Source organism: Silene latifolia, chromosome 1 (assembly GCF_048544455.1).
Source record: "Silene latifolia isolate original U9 population chromosome 1, ASM4854445v1, whole genome shotgun sequence".
NCBI lineage: Eukaryota > Viridiplantae > Streptophyta > Magnoliopsida > Caryophyllales > Caryophyllaceae > Silene > Silene latifolia.
In genome coordinates, this window is record NC_133526.1 from 143,234,931 (window position 1) to 143,253,688 (window position 18,758).

Here is an 18,758-nt window from a genome sequence, read left to right on the forward strand (position 1 = left end):
TTTTAAAACAGTGATATCTCCCTCGTTTCACGACGAAAATTCGATCCGAAAGATGTTTTGGAAACTAGAAAGAGAGGAGAACAGGGATCTTAAAGCAACCCCTGCTCGTTTTGGGTTATTGGGCATGAAAAACGAGCACAAACAGAACTGGACAGACAAGAGTAAACCGCGAAAACAGAGTGTTATTTCACTCTGTTTTTCGAGGGATCTCGTGTGCTCTCAAGGTCAATTCGGCTCGTAAATCTTTGTCTAATGTGTATATGGATGTTATGTGGTTAATTAGGAACAAGAAACTCGAATTTTTATGGTGATTTGATGGAGGAACGAAAGAGTTTTCGAAGGAGACACACAAACAGTTTCAGTTTGTGTGTCGGTTTTGTTTAGGGTTTTTGGAGGATGTTTAGGGTTTGTTTCTGAGGTTTAAAGCTTGTATGTGATGCTTGGATGTATAGAGAACTTAGAGGAGTGATTGTATGGTGAAGGGGTGGTATTTATAAGGGTTTAAAATAGGTTAAAAGGGAGGAGAGGCAAATCGGGCTAGCTGGGAATAGCTGCTGTCCAGCAGCTTTGGGAGGGGTTTCTAGGGTTCGTTTTGGGGGATTTCTTGGTGATTAAGCTAGGATAATATGGGTAGGATACTAGGGTATGGGTTAGGGTTAATGGGTACGGGTCTTGGTAGTGTTTGGAGCGGGTTTGGGCTCGCGAATTGAGCTGCAAAACAGGGCAGGGGTTCGGTTTTATGCGGGCTGCTTGTGGCCTGTTTGGGACGAGGATTTGGGCTGCTTGTGAGGGGGTTCGAACATGGGTTGATGGGTATTGGTCTAGGTGGGTTAATGTACTCGAGATTCGTGCCAATTCGCAAAGGAAACGGGCTTAAAAACCGAGCTAAAATCGAGCTCAAAACACACGGTTAAAAACGAGTTCTTCGCTTTTCAAATCGATTTTTCAAATCAATTAATAAATTGAAATAAATGACTTTTCAAATCAAATATACTCATAAAATGATTTTTCAAATCAATTATTTATTTTATTTTCAATAAAATAAACTTAAGAAAATAAATTCAAAATAAAGCTTTAATTTAAATATCATTTAAACTAAATAAATAATGAATTCACTTAAAAACACATTAATTTTAAATATCATTTAAAATAAAAAAATGAACTTACTAAAAACATTAATTTAAATATCATTTAAATTAACAGAAAGAATTCACTAAAAAACATTAATTTAAATATCATTTAAATTAACAGAAAGAATTCACTAAAAAACATTAATTTAAATATCATTTAAATTAATAAAATACTTCGTCGACGGCGCCCATTCCACCTCGTAAAACGAGCTCCAAATAATGACAATGACAACTAAAGAATACATGTGTCCTATCATCATCGGGTGTTTGTCGGGTTCTCTATAAATTCCAATATCGACGGATACGGGTATCTACAATATTTTTTAATTAAAGAATTATGTTGTGAGACGAAATAAGATAATAAAATAATGAATGAGTCGGGAAAGGGAGTTGGGTCGTGTATTGGACCGTGTGTAGTAGCCATGCAACATCTGATAATATAATAATAGTATAATAATAATAATAATAATAATAATAATAATAATAATAATAATAATAATAACAATAAACAACAATAATAACAACAACAATAACTATAATAATAGGATATAATAATAGGATATAATAATAGGATATAATAATATAATATGTAAAATATCTAAGGTAGGTGGAATAGATAATAATAATAATAATAATAATAATAGTAATAATAATAATAATAATAATAATAATAATAATAATAATAATAGTAATAGTAGTAATAGTAATAGTAATTTACAAATATGATAGTAGTAATAATAATAATAATAAATATATAATAGGAATTAGGAAATTTCTTTAGTACCTTCCTTGTACCTACCTTCTTCTAGTATAAATACAAGAATAAAGTTAGTTTTAAGTTACTTTTAAGTTTTAGTTCATCACCTAATCATGTCTAGAGTAAATAGAATCATCCATAGTTAAAATTGTGACGATTTTGTTAAAGAATAAAGTTACAACAATTCTGTAAATCTGTAAGTTGTTTTAAACGAATTATCATACCATTTTAAATTCATTATCTTCGAAAACGTAAAGAATATACTTAGGTTATTTTCAAGCCTAGTTGATGCCTGTAAAATTTCGTAGCAATTGGCCGTGTAGATGTTCCAGAATACATTCGTTATGAACATATCGACTGAGAATCCGCGAATGCACTATTAGTCTAAAGTTTATTTCGTAAACCTAATTTATAAATTGAAATTGAGTTGGGTCTTTTTCATATAATAACTTTGAAGAGTCTAGATGATGCTAGGAAAAGGAATTTCTCAAAAATCATACGTTAAACTTGTTTTATGAATCAATACTTTTTATGCGACGGAATTCGTCAGTATTTATAAATGCTTCAAGAAAACCCTGATAAGTCTGGAATTTGAGAAATGTCTATTTCACAAGAACTGTAGATATGAGTCTTAAGGTTCTAACCCCATTTGTCATGCGTCGTTTGGATTTTTATTTAATTAATTATGAATTTTATAGTGAGACTGAATTGTGCTGTGTAACGGTTAAATTAGATATTTAGCTTCAAAGTTGTCAAAAGGAATAGGACGTGATGGGCATAGGATAAGTGCATGATTAGTTGGTTGTTTATGTAGTAATTGTACATAATTATATTATGTAGGTTATGGATTTGTAAAGGATCAATTTTGATTGCTTGTGTGACTCGAAGATTTGCGAAAAAGGTAGGTTATCTACTCAACTTGAATGTGTATTGGTGTAATTTATCTGTTGAATGTTAAATTGGAATTGGATGTTGGTTGTTGGATGGTTATCATTATTGTTTATCCGTTGATTTATTATTATCCATATTGTATATTGTATATTGCATATTGTATTGTTGTTGTATGAAGGCCCGATCCAAGGGTGGCGGGTAATATTAAAGAACCGGTCCACGTGTGGCGGTATATAAAAGGGTGTCTCGGGTTGTAATATTGTTTATAAGGGTGTTGATACCTGTCGATGTGAGTATCAAAAATAATATTTATAATTTCCAAACTACAACTAGCAAGAGGTAGTAAGGGTCGATCCGCAGGGAGGTAGGGAGTTCTAATTGTCTTAATTTTAGTCTAAGATTGGGGGTCTTGATTGAATTATAACTAAGTCTAAATGCAAAAATAAATAAGCAAGTAATAAAAATGGGTGTAAACAAATGATAAAAAGGAGCTAAGATGGTCGGTTCACTATAGCTATGATGACAAATAATCCTAGGTAAGTCCGAAATACAGTCGTGTAGGATGGGTATAACATGTCCTCTCGGTCCAAGTTAACTAGTAGCTCCTTTCGGCCTATGCTACTAGTCCCTAGGTATCACTAATACTAGCTCTCGCCCCGAAAAGTGATTCCTAAAGCCTAAATTACTTATTTTTCGATCTTAGCAATTTAGTCGTCTTAATTCATTAATTAATGCCCTCCCCTATCTCTCGATCTACGGGTTGGTCAAAACTAAGCATCTAACAAGTCTCCTCTTGGTCTCATTGTTAAATATTGCACTTAACGAATCAAACGATGCTAATCAGACACGGGTCTGGTCGATCGACCAACTATCTCAGTCGACCGACCACACGACATAGTCGATCGACCAGTTAAGCCAGTCGATCGACCATGCCCTAATTCGGGGTCACCTGTTCTACGCCATCTACGCTATAGCTCCCCTACATCTTAGCAAAGGGTACTTAGCTACTCATGTGAATGTTAAAAAAAACAACGAATTTGATAAAAACTATAAAGGAAAACATGATTAAAAGCAATAATAACGCAATAAAGCAATTAAGGTTTCGGGATCTAACTAGCAATTACTAGACTAAACAAAGCAATAAAGGTAAACTGTAAATTAAAGAACAAGAATTACCGAAAATAAAGGAAGGATAAATAAGATCCGGAAGCAATGAACTTTATTAAGAATGCTAAAGCTATGAACTAGGTATGATAAATCTGAATCCCTAATACAAACTAATGAAAATGAATGGTGATTAATGAATAATGAATGTCCCCTAAAGCAGCAGGAAGAATTACGTTTATATAAAAGTATTACGTAAAACTCATCTTAAAACCTAATTACAAATGGGCTTAGATTAAAAATCTTTTAATTCCCGTCAGGTTGCACAGGCGGTCGATCGACCATTGGCATCAGTCGATCGATCAAAGGTCGAGGTTATCAGAAGCTTCAGATTTGGAAATAAAACTTGTTCGTCAGCTCACGTGGTCGATCGACCAAGGGACACAGTCGATCGACTGCCTACTCCTCCTGCAGTCAACTGTTCAGCATTCTGACAGTCTATAGACCACGTAAGTCAGTCTATAGACCACTGTAACTGGTAATCCGCTTCTAAAACTCTCGCAAATATATCTTTCAGGCCTTGCTACGCGCACCAAGTTCATTTCCCGAGTCAAATCTTCATGTCAAATCCCATGCCAAGCACGCGGGGACGGATTCGGCTCGATTTCCGCTGAATTCTTCACATTTCTGCAATATTACACAAAAGCACGAAAGTAGACGGAAAAAGGGAATATAGTAGAATAAACTACACATTTGAGCTCTGAAATGCGTGTAAAAGAGGGTGTAAAACATCATATTTTAGACACGCATCAAACTTCCCCAAACCAAACCCTTGCTTGTCCCCAAGCAAGAACTAGACTCGATCCTAGGACCTAATGGAACGTGTTCATTCTTAGAGCGAAATGCAAACTGTAAAGCCTAAACCAATTTAATGCAACAACTAACAATCAATTAGCAATATGAATCACGCAAACGAGTTATGTAGTCGTTAAAAACTGCTGAACCGTCAACTATAGAGACTTATCATTATGGACTCTCACGGGTCGCTCATATCACACATAAGCACAGGTGAATATATGTAAAAGATAGAAAGAAGTAATTTTGTAATGACACTCACCTAACTACGACCTATAAGAACATGCCTGCAATCTAATATGAAAATAATCTCTACAACCGTACATATGCATTCCAACCAAACAAATGACCATGACACATGCCAAGGTAAACATGGATATGTGAGGTAATGGGCAAGAAGGGGCTAAGATAAATTTGGATATGAGGAGTTAAATCCAAGCTAGTAACTACAGATCCAAATTACGGGAACATCCCAAATTCAAAGTCAAGATCAATCGATACAAAACGGTGCCAATTAGAAGCACAAATCTCACAATCTCCACAATTAGTCAACTCCCCATAAGATACAAATACAACATGGGAGCAAAAATCGCCATTTAATAAGGACTTTGAATTATGCGATTTTGATTTTTTTCTTCCATTTCTGCATTGCACGGTCGATCGACCCATGAGTCCAGTCGACCGACCAAAGGTCGAACTTGCTTTTCATTTTTTCTCTTTTTTTTTTTCAATTCTCTTTTTTCTTTCTTTCTTTCCTCCTTTCCAACATTCCACCAACCTTCTCATAAAGGGCAATATAACCAAAATGCAATAAACACATTCCCACAACTACCAATACTAGCTCAGATAAGGTAGGCTAAAAATAGTATGTAGCTTATGGGACAGAAGACAATTTGGCTATGCGAGGTTTATAGGTAAAATGAGAAAAGGGGACCTCTACCACATGTGTCAACAAACCACAAACCGAATGCATACAGGTATTAAGCAGATTAAGTTCATATTTATGCATATTGATATAACATGTCTTATAAGGAGTACTACTCACATTCCTAAATGAACTGGTCATGGATGTCACCAGTTATAAGGCTCTAAAACTCAGAATATAATGTAGTTTGCCAAAAATCTAAGTCAAGTCTCAAGATTCAGCGAATAAATTAACAAAAACTCGTAGATGTGCATATGTGATTCTACTAATAACATGTCAATTAAGCACTGTTTAGGCATAAACAAATGAAAATGCAATGTCATCATTGAAATACTAACGTTCCGACTCGACCTACATGCTAAAATAAAAGTGCAATTTTTTGAATTTTTGAAATTTTTCAATTTTTTTGGTATTTTTGTATATATATAGGAAATGAAAAAAACAATGCAAAACAAATACTAAACGTGAATGCAAAACAGAATGAATGCGACGCAAAACCCTTCCCCAAACCAAATCACACAATCTCCCCATTGTGCAAAATCATATAAGAAAGATAAGCAAAGGAAATTGGGATTTTGCGGAATTTTAACTAAAATTGACATAAAAGAAGGACTCGGAAACTCACAAGACTTTAAGCGCGCAGAAACCTCCCAAACCAAAGATGAGCTAGGAGGTTTCAAAGAGTGCAAGCAAAACGATGCTACCACAGTACACGAAAAGAAACAAAAGTACCACGCGTAATTCCGAGAAAGCAATTTACGAAACGCAAAATTATGTGCAAAATAAGAAAACAAAAATGAATCAGAGAATAAAGTGGAGAAAAGACTCCCTCAACTCCGCAAATCGACCAAACACAGCAGGGGAATGGTCGTGAACAGGTACAGCAGCGAAGGCGGTCGATCGACCATACAAGACAGTCGATCGACTAGGGCATCTGAAACAGAAGCTCCTGTAGCTGCAGTGGTCAGTCGATCGACCACACAGGCCAGTCGATCGATTGATATACCTGACGAGGACAGTGCTTTATTCGAATTAACTCAAATAGCGCGAGTTAAGATGGTCTAACAACCTGCAAATGCACATAATACAGCGCTTAAAATTGCGCTAAACCCAAATGTAAAGTCTGTAGCCAAAATAAATCTTAAGCAAACCAAATTAAAGCGAAGTCTCGCGCACATCAAAAAATAATAAATAGTCTAAAAACAGCAATAAAATGGTCTGAAAAAGCCTATGAAATGAATAGTTCATCCACCCAAGCTGCGGAATAGCTCCGACCACGGCTTCTGGCTATAGGAAGTTCCCTCCACGGTACGAATCTCCTCAGCAGGTCGCCACTCCATTCCAACATCTGGAATACTCAGCGGGTCATCTCTAGCTCTAGCAACCTCCCAAGCTCTTGAATCATCCGGCTCATCGAACTCCAAATCATACTCCGACACTTTCCTCGGCTCTTGCTTCGTTGGGCTCTCCTCCGGTTCCTCATCTATGCCGTAACTAAGACATCCCAATCCACCTCTCTGAGTAATTTGTTCCTTCACAGCTGGAACAACAGGTGGTTCTTCCTTCCCCAAACCAGTTCCTGCAATAGTCAAAACAGAGGAATCTTCCGCCATATTGCTCCCAATCTGGGGCGGAGGTGTTATAGCATGAATAGGCACATGTACTGAAGCAGGAATGTCAGATAACACAACATAGGATTTCCTATCAGACACAACATTGCAAGTTACAAGGCACATAGCGTCCTTCTTTTTGGGGGTTTGGGCAAAAACAATTGACTGTTTCCCCACCTTGAAGGAGAGATTCTTATTCCCTACATCAATTATTGCACCAGCAGTGTGCAAAAATGGTCTACCCAATATAATTGGGATCTGAACATCCTCTGGTATGTCCAAAACAATAAAGTCAACCGGGAAAAAGAATCGGTCAATCCGCACAGAATATCCTCTAAGACCCCTCTACCGGTGAACTGCGAATGATCAACCATCTCAGACAAATCATATTAGTAACTGCAAACCTGGTCAGACCCAACTTCCTAGCTAGACTCAATGGCATGACACTAATGCTAGCTACTAGATCACATAATGCCTTCTCAATTGAGAAGGTACCAATTTTGCAAGGAACAGAAAAACTACCAGGGTCAGCTAACTTGTGAGGAGCAGTGTGAGTCAAATAAGAAGAAGACTCTTCAGTTCAAGCAACTGACTCGACCTTATCAAGTGACCGCTTTTTAGACAATAATTGCTTCATGAATTTCATATAAGCAGGTACTTGATTAACTAGCTCTAGAAAAGGAACTTGAACATTCAAACTTCTAACAACAGCTTTAAATTTTTCGAAAGATACCTGATCCTTCGAAGGCACTAGTCTCTCTGGATATGGGGCCGTCAGAAGTAACTTGGCCCTCTCCTCTAGGTCTCTCATACCGGCATCAGTGGACTTAGGCTGAAAATCCACTACTTTGTCCTTGTTGTAGCTCGAACCTTCTTCAGACCGTCTCAAGAATGAACCATTGACCGTTGTCGGGTCATATTTATGATCCGGAATTGTCCCGTCAGTATTGCGAGTTTCCCTCAAAACCCGCGGAGTCGTCTTACCCCGAAACAAGAAATCCCTCAAGTTATCTGGCATTGGAGGACGAAATGGTTCAACAGCAGCATCATCACTAGTCGATCGACCAGTGGGGCCAGTCGATCGACTGATCTTCTTTTTCCCAGAATGATCAGAAGGATCAGAAACTGTCGCTGAAGAATAAGGGGTGGTCGATCAACTGGGTAGGGCGGTCGATCGACCATGAACACTGCTGTTCGTCTTTTTCTCACTCTTATTCTTCTTTCCTTTTTCAGCAGCTTTTACACCTTTTTCAACCATAACTTCCTCGGGCTCATCCCCTACAGTAACAGGTCCATCAAGGGTAGACCCGCTCCTTAGTGTGATTGCATGTACGGTTTCTATACGCTGATTTAGAGAAATAAATTGACCCGGAATTTCAGCTGCATTCTTGTCTAAGTTAGCTAAATGAGACTTCAACTCCGTGATTGAGGCCTCGTTCGCAGCATTACTTTTCTGCACTTCCACCATAAGAAACTGCACTAAATTTGTTAACTCTCCAACTTCATCATTTAATAGTTGCTGCGGCGGAGTGGGTAATGGTGGAGCTACATAAGGAGGTATATAATGTTGTTCAAAATTAAATTACTCCTGCTTCTTCTCCAGCATATCAAATCTAGCACTCATAGCCTCCAATTGTGCCAGGATAGCACTATTATCATTCGAGCTCAACCGTGTGTTATTCCTAGGATTACCATATTCTGCACGGTGTGTGGCCATCTCTTCAATCGTGTTCCAACCCTTATTATCACCAATGTTGTTTTGGAACCGGCCATTAGATGCTGCATCAAGAATACTCCTGTGATCATCGTACAACCCAATGTAGAAATGGTTGCACAAATATCACTGCTGAAAACCGTGGTATGGAATAGAGCGGACTAGCTTCTTAAATCTGATCCAAGATTCGTGAAATTCCTCATCAGACCACTGCTTGAAATTTGTAATTTGGGCTCTAATTGCATTTGTCTTGGACGGTGAAAAGTATTTCTTGTAAAAAGCTAGAGCCAATGAATTCCAATCAGTAATACCCAAAGCTTTTCTATCCAAATCCCTATACCATTCCCTAGCAGCATCTCGGAGCGAAAAGAGAAACAGAGTTTCTTTGATCTGATCCTGTGTCACGCCCTCTGGTAGAGGAATAGAACAGACATAATCAATGAATACCTCCATATGCTTTGCTGGGTCTTCATTTGCAGCTCCACTAAATTGGTTCCTCTCCACTTAATATATATGCGAAGGACGGGGCTTAAAGGAAGCATCTGTACCAGCTGGGAGAGCGTATCCCTTTGGGATATCCTGAACTTTAGGCCCAGAATGATGCGCTATACTTCTGCTCTCCATATATCAGGAGTACTCAAGCCTTCCTCCCGAAATAACTTCTCTAATAGTCTTTGTCTAGTGCAATGTGACCTGCATATAAGAAGAAACTACAAGAAGAAGATAAATACTGCCTCAAGGAACGAATGCTCCTTGAGACCAAAAACTAAAATTAAAACAACTAAAAATTTACGCTGCCTCCCCGGCAACGGCGCCAAAATTTGATACCTGTCGATGTGAGTATCAAAAATAATATTTATAATTTCCAAACTACAACAAGCAAGCGATAGTAAGGGTCGATCCGCAGAGAGGTAGGGAGTTCTAATTGTCTTAATTTTAGTCTAAGATTGGGGGTCTTGATTGAATTATAACTAAGTCAAAATGCAAAAATAAATAAGCAAGTAATAAAAATGGGTGTAAACAAATGATAAAAAGGAGCTAAGATGGTCGGTTCACTATAGCTATGATGGCACATAATCCTAGGTAAGTCCGAAATACAGTCGTGTAGGATGGGTATAACATGTCCTCTCGGTCCAAGTTAATTAGTAGCTCCTTTCGGCCTATGCTACTAGTCCCTAGGTCTCACTAATACTAGCTCTCGCCCCGAAAAGTGATTCCTAAAGCCTAAATTACTTATCTTTTGATCTTTGCAATTTAGTCGTCTTAATTCATTAATTAATGCCCTCCCCTATCTCTCGATCTACGGGTTGGTCAAAACTAAGCATCTAACACGTCTCCTCTCGGTCTCATTGTTAAATATTGCACTTAACAAATCAAACGATGCTAATCAGACACGGGTCTGGTCGATCGACCAACTATCTCAGTCGACCGACCACACGACATAGTCGATCGACCAGTTAAGCCAGTCGATCGACCATGCCCTAATTCGGGGTCACTTGTTCTACGCCATCTACGCTATAGCTCCCCTACATCATAGCAAAGGGTACTTAGCTACTCATGTGAATGATAAAAACAACAACGAATTTGATAAAAACTATAACGGAAAACATGATTAAAAGCAAGAATAACGCAATAAAGCAATTAAGGTTTCGGGATCTAACTAGCAATTACTAGATTAAACAAAGCAAATAAAGGTAAACTGTAAATTAAAGAACAAGAATTACCGAAAATAAAGGAAGGATAAATAAGATCCGGAAGAAATGAACTTTATTAAGAATGCTAAAGCTATGAACTAGGTATGATAAATATGAATCCCTAATACAAACTAATGAAAATGAATGGTGATTAATGAATAATGAATGTCCCCTAAAGCAGCAGGAAGAATTACGTTATATAGAAGTATTACGTAAAACTCTTCTTAAAACCTAATTACAAATGGGCTTAGATTAAAAATCTTTTAATTCCCGTCAGGTTGCACAGGCGGTCAATCGACCATTGGCATCAGTCGATCGACCAAAGGTCGAGGTTATCAGAAGCTTCAGATTTGGAAATAAAACTTGTTCGTCAGCTCACGTGGTCGATCGACCAAGGGACACAGTCGATCGACTGCCTACTCCTTCTGCAGTCAACTGTTCAGCATTCTGACAGTCTATAGATCACGTAGGTCAGTCTATAGACCACTGTAACTGGTAATCCGCTTCTAAAACTCTCGCAAATATATCTTTCAGGCCTTGCTACGCGCACCAAGTTCATTTCCCGAGTCAAATATTCATGTCAAATCCCATGCCAAGCACTCGGGGACGGATTCGGCTCGATTTCCGCTGAATTCTTCACATTTCTGCAATATTACACAAAAGCACGAAAGTAGACGGAAAAAGGGAATATAGTAGAATAAACTACACATTTGAGCTGTGAAATGCGTATAAAAGAGGGTGTAAAACATCATATTTTAGACACGCATCAGGTGTCTCGGGTTTTATATTGATATGGGTGTCTCGGTTTTGATATTGATATGGGTGTGGTAGGCTGTCGCACACCTATGTAAAAATAAATACTCTAGACACAAATGAATGTAGTATGTAGGGGTCGAATCCACAGAGAGACGGTAATCCCCCGATAACTAAAAGAATAAGAAAACTCAATGTTTTTCCCGCCTAAATGCATTATCCTATAAGTGGGCCTATTTTTTTGTCATCTTAATTCACTACAATTGAATATATTAGTGGGCCAATGAAAAATTCAACGTGTAAGTATAACTTTTTCTGTAAAACAAGAAACTCGATAGGCCCCAAACATTGATATTTTATATTCGCAATCTTATTAATAAAATATTAATAGTACCTTATTTAATAATAATAGAATTTCGATAACTATAAGCGCAATCTTTGCTACAAATAAAATATTCATTATCCTATATCTCTATACATAGAAAAGTTCGGGCTCCAAACATTATAATGTTTGTATAAAGTATAATATAGATTATAGAGTATAAATAAAGAGTATAAGTAATACAAAAAAAATCTCCAAAATCTTATAGGATACCAACGTCATTTTAATTAACGTACAAAAATTAGCTATGATGTATAAATAAATTTTGAAATTGAAACTGAGTTTGATTAAAGCTAAGTAAAAAAACCAACTGATTATATAAATGAAACGTGTCAATTCGCTCTTTTTAATCTTTCCATATTCTACAACTATACAAGCTAACATGTTTTAAGTCCAATATAAAAATGTGATATTATTATTGTTATTTTGTGTTTTTTTTATATATTCTCTTCATAAAAAGATCTAGGAGTAAGAATCAATAATTCTAATTTTTTCTATTAAAAATAAAAGGAAAAAGAATATACGGGTAAATAGTATTTTTAATTGTTTATAATCGTCCTTCTAGATTTGTCGTATACTGTTTATATATGTTTTCGGGTTATAAGGTCAATATGCGCTTTATAATAACATAGTACTGAGTACTGAGCCTATATTAGATTATGTTATTCCATCATAGTCAGCTATCATTATTTTTAATAATAAAAATATGTTCACACGAAAATAACTTAATCTAAAAGTCCTTTGAATAATATTTTTTTTTTTATAATATTACTAACATTATAATCAGTACATTACAACATACTATTATAACTACAACTCATTTATTTAAAAATTAAAGCTCAATTAATTTAACCCTCACAAATACCATGCTTTAGCACGGGATCTCAACTAGTTGTTAATTAGTTGTTATTGAGTGAATTTTATCAAAGTCGGTTATCGTATGATTGGTTGGTTGGATAATGGAAGAAAACAATAATGATAAGGAAATAGTCTAGGGAGGTCGGGTCACACATGCAAATTATGTATATGCTCAAATTAAACATAGGAGTTGATAAATCGTTAATTGTTTAGGCTTAGAGACACCCACCTCGCGATATTAGTGTCAACCATAGACCGAGTCCTAGAGAAACTCTCGTTTATGACTAGGTCGTCCTACTACACACGCTTAGTCTAATCCGATTCCGTGCCTCTCGACTTATAGAACGAATTAACAAATTTAACCTAAGATAGTGATCAATTATCAAAGACTAACAATACAATGCAAACATGTGAAAGAAACAATGAATCGATATTATAACATCCTAGTTCAACAATTGCAAGAACTACTTACGCATGGTTTCCCTTATTCCCTAGACAATTAAATTACTTATGCGTAATGAAAACTAATCTAATGACATATGAAATGATAAAGATAAACATACTAACTAGTGATGTAAATGGCAAGTGAGTAACAAAACAATATTGGAAATGAAATTACCTTGACAATGGAAATAGAACTTAAATATAGAAGAACAAATACTTGAAATGGAAATTGTAAATGAACTTGTAATATAAATTGAAATGCTTAAAGAATTTGTTTATAACATAAGGGAAATGATAAAGGAAAACCTAATCTAAACTAAACTAAGAACTAAAATAAGAGTATGAAAATGGTGTAGAAGGTGTGTAAGAAGTGTGTAAGAGAGATGTCCTTTAGGTCCCGGATCAACACCCTTTATATAGGGGTGAAGGGAGAAACGTAAGCAATTAAGAGAGGGGTAACCCCGATCGGGGCCGCCAACCCCGATCGGGGCCGCCAACCCGATCGGGGATAATGATCTTAAAACATGGCATCCAATGCATTTTAGCATCCTAAGCTCCCACCTAGTTGGACTTGATTTCTTGGGCTTGACTTTGCATAAGACTTTATTTTGCATTTTCATTTTAATCCATATCTTTATGCACGCAAATCCATATAGCACTTCAATGTTGGTCCAACTCATTCTCCATACTTAGCCTTGTAAACTAGCTCTTGCAAATTTGTTAGAAACTCCTAAAAGCTCAAGTTCCTACAAAATGTGACAAACCATGCAAAGACAACTAGAACACAATATTAGATCATAAAACCACAAGATTAGTGCAAATGACATATATATTAGAGATAAAGTAGGGGGTCGAAATGTACATAAAATGGACTTATCAAACCCCCCCAAGCTAAACCCTTGCTTGTCCTCAAGCAAGCACACAATACAATATATGATACGGACAAGGGTACGAGCAACAATCGTCTTATCCAAATGCATTTTCCGTCAAATAACTTTAAAGCACAGTGAATCAAATCCCGAAACATCATGGGCATAGGGAAAATGCAATAACATGGATGAGATTTATATGACGGCGTAGCATGAATGACTTCAAATGGACATTTCGACTCTTGCATGTTCTTATTGACATCGGACTCCTCACGGGAAAAACACTCACACTCATATTATGAATAAGGCAATTTACATGTGAATGTGACACTCTCCTATCTACGACTATAAACTTTGATGTATGAAATACTAGACATGATTATGGATGACACGACTGTCGCAACCCTATCAAAAATAAAACCAACATGCTCTAACTAATGCAGCAGAGGCAAGTCGGGTATCGTATTTACAGGGAGGCGGTCACTATCTACTCGTTATTCTAGTCTGGCTATGGTCACAAAACGGGGGGTTTGAGTTATTTAAACTAAAATAAAGAACTGAATTAAAGCAAATATGGAAACAACAATATAGAGAAAGAGATGCCAGGATGTCGGTTCACCATGATATTACACAAATCAGCTAAAGACAGGTCAGTCGGTCTGATGTGAGAAGGGCAGTGGAAAGGTCCTCTCTGTCCACTATTCGCCCTAAAATACTACTAACTTAGCTCTCGCCCTCATTAGTGTAGTCTATTGTTCATAACAGGTCTATTTATTCCAATCTCTCGATCAAGGTCTGAACTTAACCAGTTTAATTACTTCAGTTGCATGCATTCAACCTAATAATTACAGTTATATTACTAATGAATCAATTCTTACAACAGAACCTCCGAAACCAAATTATCGCATCATCGTTATAATACCATGGTTCCTCTAATCCTAGCATTAGAGAATTAGCTACGTATAAAAGTAAATAAAACAAGAACGAAAGATAAAGAAAGAACAAACATGATAACGAGATGAGCAAAAGAGAAATAACATAAAAGAGAGAAAGAAAATTACAAAGAATGAGATCGGGAAAGTGAAGAGCAACGAAACGTTCAACAGTATGAAAAGGGTAAAAAGAACTCTCTAAACCTAATTAAATCTCTCCTATTTATAGGAGAGATATTTATTTTACTAAGAGTCGATAATAAAATACTAAAAATCTCGCGTCTAACAATTGTTTACTCGATCGAGCACATTAGAACTGCTCGATCGAACAATTCCAGCCAAAAACCTCTCGATCGAATAGAAAAACTACTCTATCGAGGAACCACCAAATTCTACCTCTCGATCGAACACAGAAGCCATTCGATCGAGGGTTGTTCCTAGTTCAAAGGCATTCGAGCGAGCAATATGGTCAGGAAAGGTCTCGATCGATCAACCGCCACTGCACCAGCTCATTGCTTCATTGATTTTAGCTTCCGAGACGACTCCACGCATTCCGGGGCATCGGTACTTCCGCTCCAAATCCACTCATCTCCCAAATGCAAGCTAAAAGGACAGTAAAAGGCTCGACTCCGCTACTTTCAGGTCCATTCCTGCAAATAAAGCCAAACAAACCAAAGTAGACTATTCAGGGCATTTTGTAGCATGAAACTACGGTAATCGCATAGAAATACGTGCAATAGAGACTTAAAAAGGCTATATAAAATGCACGTATCAAATCTCCCCAAACCAAAGCTTTGCTTGCCGCCAAGCAAACTATATGCAAACTAGTGGAACGGAATAGAAATCTCAGAGCTAGCTACATATGCCCACTTAAACCAATTTAATGCAAGCAACTAATACTTATAGAAAAACAGTCAAGTGCAAACGAGTTGTAAGATGTTTATAATAGAGCTGAACCGTCGACCTTGCAAGACCTTTGATAATGGACTCTCACGGGTCACTCTTCTCTCATGAAGCAAAGGGTAAGCATATGAATTGTAAGAGAAGAAGAAAATAGTCGCTCACCTAAACTACGACCGACATAAACATGCATGCAGCTAATATGATAGACAATTCTAACTACCGTACACATACATTCCAACCAATCAAGGTCTGTCACAACCGAGAGCTTACAAAAGTAGGGGAAAGTGAGGCAATGGGTAAGAAAAGGCAAAACATTTTTGGAAATATGAGGGTATAGGCGGCCAAGCTAGTACCTAAACAGAACCAAATGAACCATATCCGATTCTTAATACATCAAAAATTAAGCACTATGCCCTTGAATCGGCATAACAGCTCACTCAACCAAAAACATACTCCTCATAAGATCAAAATAAAACATAGGAGCAAAACCGAAATTAACCAAACTCTTTTTTTTTTCAATTTTTATCTTTCTCTTTTTTTTTCGTCTTTTTCTTTTTTTTTCGTCTTTTTTCATTTTTCTGTTTTCATTTTTTTTTTCTCAACTTCTTTTTTTCCTCATCATCTCCTTTCTCCATCTATTACCAACTCCAAATCATCAAATACAAACCAAACTCGGCTCAATAAACAAAATACCGCTAAAATAATCTAAACTAGCTTGATAAGGCAGGCTAAATTTAGATGTAGTTAAGGGTCAAAAGGCAAATTTGGCTAAATGTGGAGTTAAATAGGTAAAATGATAGAAAGGGAAAATGTAAGCACTCCCTGCATGTGACACCAACCACTAACCCGAATGTATGTAGGCAAAAAGCAATCGAATTTCATATATGTGCAAATTAATGATACATGCTATGCAAGGAGTAACTACTCAAAATCCTACATGAACTGGTCATAAATGACACCAGTTTTAAGGCTCTAAAACTTAGAATATATGAGTAGGTTGCCAAAATTTCAAGTCAAGTCTATTCGTTTAGCTAAATTTTAACACTAACTCGTAGATATGCAAAAGTAGAGGTGGCAAACGGGTCAATCGGATCAGTTTCGGTTCGGGTTCTTTCGGATCGGGTTATTTCGGTTTATCTTTTTTTCGATTTCAATTCGGTTCAACTCGGGTTGGATTCAGTTCCACTTTTAATCGGTTGTAGATATTTCGGGTCGGTTCAGGTTTGAGTCGGGTAAATATCAAAGCAAATAAGGTTCGAGTCGGGTCAATATTAGAGCTGATGAGACTCGAGTCAGGTCATTATCGGATCGGATGTCAAGGGATTATGTCTTTATTCAAAACATTGGATATAATACAAATAAATTTTTTTAAAAAGCAATATATAATGTTTTTTTTGTATAATTATGATATAATATTGATTCATTGACGTTAAATGGGTAACACTTATGTACTAAAAGACACCTTAGAAGTGACGCCTAGCTAAATTTGGGTCATTTCGGGTTTCAAAGTTGGGCTTCAGTCACCAATATACGGGTTAAAATCGGTTTGGGTATATATCAGTTCCGATTAAAACAATTCGGATTGAAACAGTTCAGGTTCATTCGATCTTGGGTCTATTTCGAGTATTACAAATTCGGTTCGATTTCGAATCAATTTAGGTCGATTTATGTTTCGGGGTGAAGTTCAGTTATACTTTTCGGATGTACGGTCAGGTGTCGATTCAGGTATTTTCGATCGGTTTTTCGGGTTCGGTATAATTTTGCCAAGTTTATGCAAAAGACAAAGCTAATAAGATATCAATTTAATCGTAAGGCTTAAGCAAAAGGACAAATTATAGTGCAATTTCATCATCGAAATACACCGTTCCGACTCAACCTATATGCAAAAGTAAACGTGAATTTTTTTGAATTTTCATAGATTTTATAATTTTTATGAGATTTTTGAATTTTTATAAAAATAAACAACAATGCATACAGAAATTAAACGTGATAACAGAAATTAAACGCAATAACAGAAATGCAATAAAAGCATAAATGCAGACACAGATATGGATGCATATACCTCCCCAAACCAAACTGTATAATGCCCCCATTGTACCCAAAAATAGGGAAAGGAAATGCAAACTGAAAAGAAAAGAAGAGTGAAGGCGCGGGAAAGCTTAAAAGATATTGCGAATTAATGACCTCCCAAAACCAGCCAGCAACATGGGAGGTCATGTAGATACCCAGTATCTGCACCTTCCAAAAACCACCCAATGACGATCGAACTGTAACGTGTTTTTGATATGCGTGCGTGGATTGGCTATACATGAGACAGTTTAATGCACTACTCGGATATGAAAAATGATTTCGAAAATGGTTTTCTAACTTCATTTGCATTAAAATAACACTATTTAGAGTTAAAAACGTCTTCGGACCCAAAACCGACTCAGAAACCCGCAACTCGAGTCAACCTGAGTCAACCCGAGTCTCGAATGTCAAAAAAAATGCCATGAGTGTCTTTATCATGTCATTTCCATTAAAATGACCCTAATTAGAGTCAAAACCGACACCGGGCCAAAAACCAAATCCAAATTCAAATCCGACTCATACGGGTCAAACCCGAGTCAAGCACACAAAACACCTACCTCAAGTAACACCCAAAATCATCTTATTAGATGCCCATATTGTTACACGACATCTCATTTGGTTACCATAAATCAAACCAACCAAATAATAGATGGAGCAAAGGCCACGTCAAAATTGAAAAGGACAATACGACCATTTGTATCACAAGGTAGCTCGCGCCTCTTTAGGGTGTCTGCTTAGCCTCTAAGCAAGCTCAACCGACCTACCATCCCACATTTCTCTATAAATACCCACCATCACACACCAAAATCCTCACGTGAGCGTCCGCCCCTTCACCTCTCTCTTAAACTTCTAGACCCGACTTCCTAA